The sequence below is a fragment of the Triticum dicoccoides genome, chromosome 5B (genome assembly GCF_002162155.2).
Source record: "Triticum dicoccoides isolate Atlit2015 ecotype Zavitan chromosome 5B, WEW_v2.0, whole genome shotgun sequence".
NCBI classification, from domain to species: Eukaryota; Viridiplantae; Streptophyta; class Magnoliopsida; order Poales; family Poaceae; genus Triticum; species Triticum dicoccoides.
The window spans coordinates 319798981-319808057 of record NC_041389.1 but is presented as its reverse complement, the minus strand read 5'-3'; positions in this window follow the sequence as shown (position 1 = coordinate 319808057).

The following is a 9077-nucleotide window of genomic DNA, read 5'->3' as shown; positions in this document are numbered from 1 at the left end:
GTTATGTTAATACCCTCATAACCGGAGGATTACCCCAGGAGTTAGCCGATGACCTCCGAGAACTTTGTTTGGAGATAGTTTCAAGAGGTTATGTTGCGGCACTAGAAATTCAGTCCACTTTGCTGGTAAAGATCCGAGAAGCCCAGAAGACGGACAAAGAGATTGCAGAGATAAAGGAAAGGATGAGTAAGGGAAAGGCTAAAGGTTTTCGTGAGGATGATCATGAAACTTTATGGTTTGAAGATCGTATCTACGTGCCCAATGACCCCGAGATCAGGAAGTTAATTCTTCAGGAGGCTCATGATTCGCCTTACTCGATTCACCCAGGCAACACCAAGATGTATCTAGACTTGAAGGAGAGTTTCTGGTGGACAGGAATGAAGGATATTGTAGAGTATGTAGCAGTATGATACGTATGTCAGAGAGTTAAGGCAGAGCATCAGAAACCAACAGGGTTACTTCAGCCTTTGCCGATACTCGAATGGAAGTGGGATAAACTTGGCATGGATTTCATCACAGGATTACCCAGGACTCGTTCAGGCTATGACTCTATCTGGGTTGTAGTTGATCGCTTGACCAAGGTAGCCCATTTCATCCCTGTGAAAACAACTTATACGAGTGCTAAGTTGGCAAAGATATACATGACCAGGATCGTATGTCTGCATGGACTTCCGAGGACCATCGTATCAGATAGAGGAACACAGTTTACTTCAAAGTTTTGGAATCAGTTGCACGAAACTTTGGGTACCAGGCTAGAGTTCAGTACAGCCTTTCATCCACAGATAGATGGACAGACCGAGAGGGTCAATCAGATTTTGGAGGACATGTTGAGAGCTTGTGCGCTCGATTATGGATCTAGCTGGGATGATAACTTACCCTATGCAGAGTTCTCATATAACAACAATTATCAAGCCAGTTTGAAGATGGCCCCTTCCGAAGCTTTGTACGGAAGGAGGTGCAGGACACAATTGTCGTGGTATGAAGTTGGAGATCGACAATTGTTTAGACTAGATTAAATCAGGGATTCTGAGGAGAAGGTCAAGTTGATTCGCGATAGACTCAAGATAGCCCCATCCAGGCAGAAGAGCTATGCTGATACTAAACGCAAGGAGGTAACCTATAAAGTCGGAGACAGAGCATATCTTCGTGTATCCCCACTTCGAGGAGTTAAGAAATTTGGAGTCAAAGGAAAGTTAGCACCATGATTTGTGGGACCATACAGAGTTTTGGAATGTATGGGAGAAGTTGCTTACAAGTCGGAATTACCCGAAGGTTTGTCAGTTCATGATGTGTTTCACGTTTTCCAGTTGAAGAAGTGCCATGAAGAGATGGCCTATATTCCTCTAAGAGATACAGTGCCACTGGAAGCGATTCAGTTGGAAAGTGATCTGACATATGAGGAGAAACCTGTTAAGATTCTCGAGTTTGCTAGCCGAGTTACTCGCAGCAGAGTCACCAAGTTTTGCAAAGTTCAGTGGAGTCACCATACCAAGGAGGAAGCCACTTAGGAGCGCGAAGAAGACCTCCGCAAGGACCACCCACACATTTTTGCTGACCAACCAGAATCTCAAGGGCGAGATTCATCTTAAGGGGGTACGTTTGTAACATTCCAATTTTCAATTTGGATGTTATTCATAGGTCATTCATATGCATCCATGATTTATGCATTTTGTTGCATTTTGTTTCAGTTGCATTTTGATCCAAGAGACCTTAAGCAACTCAAGGACCAATTCGAGAGAGTTGGAGGTTTCACAAAAAGTCCATTTTTGATTTATCAAAATTTGTTAAATTGGATCAAATTATATTTCCAAATTCTTTTCCAATTACTATTATATAATTAAAACAGAAGTCAATTAAGACACCACGTTCTTCCACATAAGTTAAAATAATACCCATCGTTGATTAGTAATATTTACAGCTAAGATTTAAAGATATTACGTTACATCCAAAAGTTATATATGTGTGTCCAAAAGTTATATATGTTGTGTCGTGTGTCCAAAAGTTATATATGTTGTACTGACACGTACAAAGTGCATGATTAAAAAGTTGGAAGTATATAAACTACAACTCTTTTTTTCTTCTAAATATTGCCGGACATACATGTGCACATCTCAAAGTCCAGCACATACACGGGCTGGAAACGTTGCATGTCCTAATAGGAAAGGACGGGGGGATAAGCTCAGCCACGTACAGTACGTGCTAAAAGCAATTAAAAAGGCTATTGGGATAAAACTTGGAAGAGTTTGGAATGGATGCAAGTAGGAGACGTATCTCACATGATGAAAATTCCGAAACAGGAACGAATACATGCAAACCCATCTCATGTGATGAAAATTCTAAAAAAGAAAAAATAGTACAAGGTTACGATCAAATTTCCACACGTCTCAGCCACCTCAACCCGTCTAAACAAGTACAGTCGGCCGCACAATCACACACCAAGCAATTAGAAGTCGACAATCACCATGACTTGAACAGATTGAAGTCATCGGAGCTACCAGAAAAATCCATGCCCAGCTGCTTCACTTGACGTCCGACAAACTTACGCCAAAGCATGCTTGACGCCTGATGAAGCCACGCCCAATTGCTCCAATCAACGTTGGAAGAAGTCACGCCAAAGCACTTCTGGCCTGAATCATCAGATTTTGGTGATTGTTATTTAGCAAACTTACTTTTTCTGGCTAGAATCTTCATAAATCCTATATTACTTGACATATTGTTTCCTATTAATTCTGAGGATATAACACTATGGCATACAAGAAGTTGAGCGACAACTTACAAACGGACATAATTAGGACATTCAAGTGAACACAATGAGTGTGGGATTCAGTCAATCCTACGACCAATGAGCTTATTAGCCTAGATATGATCCTAATGGATGAGCAGGTCTGTTTTTTATATATTTAATTGAAAAAAAAATCAAGTTAAGAAATAGTTACTAACCATATCTGATTGTTTTGGCAGGGTGAAACAGTCCATGCTACTATCTGGAAGAATCTAATAGACATGTTTAGATCAAAGATCAATGAGAAATCTATTTATGCATTCAGCAATGTTAAGGTTGTGGAATCTACAAAATATAGGCCAATGAGCAATGAAATTAAATATATTTTTTCATACAATACACAGGTAAAAGTTAAAAGGATCTTCGAAAGTTTTTTCGGATTATTGTCGCGAGTTTGCTACCATGGGTACACTACAAGGACAGAAAAAGATACACAATGCTTAGGTATGTTGATAGTTGTAATTACGACTTCCAGATAGTTAATATTTATAATTGATAAATAATGTCCAAATAAACAAATGTTATTGGACTACTAACACAAATGAAGCGTGTGGAGAGAACAATAACTTGCTTAATACATCTACATCTCACTTGCTGAACTCACTGGATGCGAAATCAGAAGAAGCACCAAAGATTGTTCAACAATTATGGGAAAAACTTATATTTTGATTCAAGCTCAATGATATAATCTCACCTTTGACACACAAAACTATGCAGTAAAAATACATTTGTGCCTGATAATAGGCTTGAGATGCTCTACTTGAACGATAAAGCCGAGGAGGTAGAGTTGCATTAACATTTTTTTTTCAAAAATATGAAGTACCATCTTTAGAATTCCTTAACTAATTCATCTTACATATGTTTCACAGGAATTGATGGATGATACCATGTTAATTAATGAAGAAGCACATGCCAGATAAAAAGGTGATTGATTTTTTAACTATACACACTTCAGATTTTAGAGATGTGTCTAATTTTTTAAATTTATATGTATGTAGTCACAGAATAATAAAGTTTCACCTAGCAGGCTTTCATGCAAACTGGTGCGTGTAAAAGAGAAACTACATTGACAGTAATGGGAGTACATTAAACAAAGATGGGCGTCAAGACAAAATATCAGCAACAACAGCACGTGAGCCCCACGGAGACTGGGATCTGTTGTGATATCAGATGACTCAGAGGATGAATGCACTGAGACGAATTTGCCAGAACAATAGGAAAAAGGTGTCCGCGGGAACAATAGACGTGTTATATAAGAACATACTACAAGACCAGAGTTTGAGACATTAGGATTAACTTCACAATTTGAAGAAACTATACATTGGCAAATCTATATGACGCCACCACAATAGACAGGAACATACCTTGGTTTAGTAACTTAATAGCAGAACCGGATAGCAAATCAACGACCTCTACTGTTGCATACCGCTAGCTTTGCCCGGCGCCGCCATTCTGACCAAAGACAAGGTTCCCATATTTAGACTTAGCAGCAAAGCAAACCACTATCTAATCACATTAATTGCTAGGTCACTAAAAACAATCTGGCAAGCAGAAGATTATTTCTTGGTTACTTGATGAGGTGACCAGAAGTTACTTGAGAAAATTCAACATGTGAGCTTCTTCTGAACAAACCTATACCCAAATTAACATCTAAGGTGACATATTAACACACACAGAAGGTAATCTAATTACCAAAGTACAGCAGAATAATCCATCCAACTAATGTTGGAAAAAGGTTTATTAAAACCTCAAATAGGATGAAAATACATGGATACAACTACAAGACTATCAAAAGCAGTTCATATTATAAATTTTAGAAATACATTCATACATGCACTTCTTTCAGTTCATTGTTCTTGGTAACCATCTATCTCATAAGGCCTTTGCAGTTTGAGGAAATAATGAAGAAAAAATCCCACTAACACATACTCCCTCCGTTCCAAAATAGATGACTCAACTTTATAACTTTTAGTATGAACAACCTTTCGGTTCATAAAGCCTTTTTTTCAGAAAAAGGCATCATGAATAAATCATTTCTTGCTAACATCAAACTAAAAAGAGATAATCTTCATTACAAAGGATGCACATCATCAATTGGCACTTGCATTTGGTAGTAGTCTAATAGCACCAACAATGAGGAGGCCAGCATGTCATGGAGGACAATAGCAGCAAGGCCAGCCTCTGTCCCGTACCTCAGGTTCCAGAACCAACAATCACCATCAGTCTGTGATTCAGTGATTTCCCTCACAGGCTCCTCCATGGGGCCAAGATACAACACCTCAGCCATGGCCAGCTGGCCGTCGACCATGAAGAGGTTGAGCAGTGCAGCTTTCATGTTTTCCCCGCTCCTCCCCATGGCCGCTCCGCCGGAATCGACGAGGTCGTCGAGCATCCACATCTCTCAGAATGAACAAACGCGTCCACGCACTCCACACACATGGCCAGTAAATCGACGAGGAGAGATTGGAAGAAATGAATCGAGAAGCGGGATGGCTGGGGAATTACTTCGGTGATGGCTAGCGGCGACATCTTTGTCCGCTGGCTATTAATCGGAGAAGATGACACATGTGGATGGATGAGGATGCTGGTGGGGAACTAGGGGTAGACTGAGATGATAAAAGGATTTTTTTATTATTATTCTTTTAGAAAATGAGGGAGTTCACCGTAGATGGACCGCAGGGCTGGGCCGTAGGGGCACTCAGATTTGGGCAGTAGCCTCAGTTTCCCCTTTCAAAGACGATGAAGAAAAGAAAGTGAATGTGTTTTCCCCTCATAGAAGACAGAGACGTACACATTCTTCTACAAAAACAAGGACGTACACATGGTGGGATGGGAAGCAGGTGGACCAATTGGTTAGCCTGGATTGAGAAAGGTAAACAAGATATTGTACTCCCTCCGGTCCTTTTTACTCTGCATATTAGGTGTGTTTGAAGTCAAACTCATCCAATTTTGACCAGGTTTATATAAAAAATTATTGACATTTACATAACAACACCAACATCATTAGATTCATTTCGGAATATATTTTCATATTATATTTATTAGATATTATAGATGCTAATAATTTTTAATATAAATTTGGTCAAACTTAGCTAAATTTGACTTTCGGCAAATCCAATGTGCAGAGTAAAAAGGACCGGAGGGAGTATGTGCAAAAAAATATTTAAAAAAGGAAAAAGAAAAAATGGACACAAAAACTAAAATAACAGATAAGTATAATTTAAGAAAAAGAACCGCATATATGAAGCTAAAAGATTTAAACATGGAGGTTTCCAACGGACAATAATTTATAACATCTGTGCAACGTTACGGAAAGAAAATCATCATGACTGAAAAAAATGGAAGTCATTTATCCAAAATATAAAATAAATCAAAATCTAACTTATGCTACCGACACTCTTCACATCTTGCTATTTCTCCATCAATCTCCTTAAGATGTGTATCATTTTCCACAAATCCAACACGTGTCATTCACTATCAGCCTATGGCTAGATGGTTAGGTGGATAGTGGTATCCCCAACCACAGGGGTTCTAATTATGATGCTCGTATTTATCCTGGATTTATTTTCAGATTTTCGGTGGCACACGTTCAGTCAGAGGAGACATTTCCGTCGAGTACGAGGCGCGTGACTTTGTAAAACCTCAAGATGATATGGCGGCTTAGTCTCTCGGAAGTGCTCATAGGGGTAGAGTGTGCGTGTGTGCGTTCATAGGAGTGAGTGTATGCGCGTATATATGAGCGCTTGCATATGTACTGTGTTAAAGAAAATATAGATGACCCGCTGCTAATGACCTAAGACCCAGCCGAACAAATTTGTTACTCTTAGGAGGCACCAAGAATGTTTTTCTAACATAGTACAACTGAAGTTGCTCACATAGACGAGCATACACTCATCACTATGAATGCATGCACGCACATTCCACTTCTATGAGTACCTCCGAGAGATTGAGTCGGCACATCATGTTGAGATTTTACGAAGTCACCACAGACGCCTCGCAGTCGACGAGAAAATCTCCTCGCACTTAAGGAATATCGCCAGAAGCTTGAAATAAATTCAGGAATAATGCGAGCACCAATTTTATGTTTAGGACTTGAACCATACTGGGCTGGGGATATCATTGTCCTCCTAACCATCCAACCACGGATTGGTTCGCGAAGCACCATAAATGTTAGAATCAACATTTCTCTCTTAGATGCTAAGTGTGATTTTACATGGACAAAATTATATCATTCTCTAAGAAAATCAGTAAGAGTCTGTACATCATAACCACCATTTATATGCCTTGGAATACACAAAGTAAGAAAAAATATGAATGAGCAAATTACTATACCAAAAATAAAAATAATGCAGAGATAAAAATATATAGTCCTACAAAGGTAAACACCATGATACGAAGCTACTAAATAAAAGTCAACTGTAGAATAGAAAAGTATATTTTAGCCGCGTAAATGCGCGGGTGCACCTGCTAGTTTTAAAATAAAGAGAGAAGATAAAAGAACTTCTTCAAAATCAGCAAAGAAATATTGGAAAATGAATTTTGAATTTTCGGATATTTTATTTGATTTTATTCGCAAGTTTATCATTTATTTGTGGAGTAATTAATACTATAATGTTTATTTTTAGTTTAGGCATTTAGGCCCAGAAAAATGTTCACTAGGCCACTAATAAGGCCATATTAATATGTGAATTTTTCTGGTATTTTTAGGATTTTATTTATTTTAGTTTTGTGTGTTTTTGCCTCTATGGAAAATTGTTTAAAAAAACTTCCCACCGGACCGGGCTGGCCCAGCACCCGCTAGGCCGCGGCCCAGCCCCGCTCGCCTCGCCTGACCGACTCCGGCTGGAGTCCGGTAGGAGCAAGCGCCCACCGCCACAGAGTCCCGCTCGGACTCCGCCTCCGCGCTACCTTGCCCCTCCCGCAAGAAGTCGCCGCCCGACCCCTCCTCCTCACCTTGCCAGCTACAGCCACCGCACTTAGTTGCGCCGCCGTCCCCGCCGGAGCTCAACGCCGCCGTCCCCGCCCGTGACGGTCGCCGCTGTTCGCCTCGCCGCCGACGAAGACCGTCGCCGCCAGTAGCTCCCTCCGCCTCGACCGTCCAATCTGGACCAAACGGTCTAGATCTCTTCTTGTTTTTTTTTGTTTTTTTCGTTTTTTAATTAGCAAGCGTTCGCTCGTTAGGATTTGGTAGTGAACGTTTTCGTTCTGTTAAGTTCCGTAGCAAACATTCGTTTGATAGTTTTTCTTTTTATTTTAGTTTTATGCCAGGGACCTATTCGTAGTTTTATTTATAGTTTAGTCCTTCTGTTTCAAACTAGCACAACTTTTTGCTCATTTGTCCGACGGTGAAACCAACGCCAAAATCTTCAGAGCAATCACATCTATCCAGTAAACCAACTTGAACATGTTTTTGAAAATTTAAAATTTGAGTTTAGTTCAGATTTGAATTTGATCTTGTTTTGTTCGTATCTTGAGTTCCGTAGCTCCGTTTTAGTTGATTCTTTTTGCAAATCGTAGCTAATCACATGTACCTTCTGTTAAGATCTAGTCCGCATCATTATGGTACTGTTAAAATTTGTTTTCTATTTAGATTAGTTATTTGCTTATTTTTGAGTTTTCTGGGCCTTTTCTTCGATTTCTCTTTGCATCCTTTGTTTGAGTGCTTATGTATGCTATTGTTTGTTTATGATAGATTTTCCAGAGTGAGAAGCTTGTTACTATGAATCCCTAGAGTTTTCCGATCATCAGCAAGGCAAGTTACACTTTGATCATACTTATCAATACCTAGTTTTTACTATGCATTAGTTTTGCCCCTCAAAGATTTCCATGAGTAGGATTGGGAACATGTGGTTTGGTGTTAGTTCATGAGGTAGGAACCTATTACCTTTGATCACCCCAGGAATATACGTTATGCTCTTATATTTCTTATCCATGCTCATAGACGGGGATTGGTTCGTGAGATTCATGCAAGTTGTGAGAGATAATAATTTTGGACAACAATAAGGTGGCAAATTTAATACACATCTAGGTGGATTGTTTGGGGCACCTGGAGAAACTAGTGCTTGCCCATAGGAATCCTGGAGTACCCGTGTGATTACCCTCGGTCCGCCACCCAGGCTCAAAGGGAGCATATGATATTTCATGCCTAGAAACTTCCATGTGCAGCCACAAGTCATTATGGGCTCTGGCATAGTTGAGTAAGTTGTGTGACCTCTTTCAGTGGTGGACTAGCAGATGTAGGGTAAAGTAGGTGCACCGGTCTATCCAGAGTAAAGAGTTAATGCTTCAAAAAGAC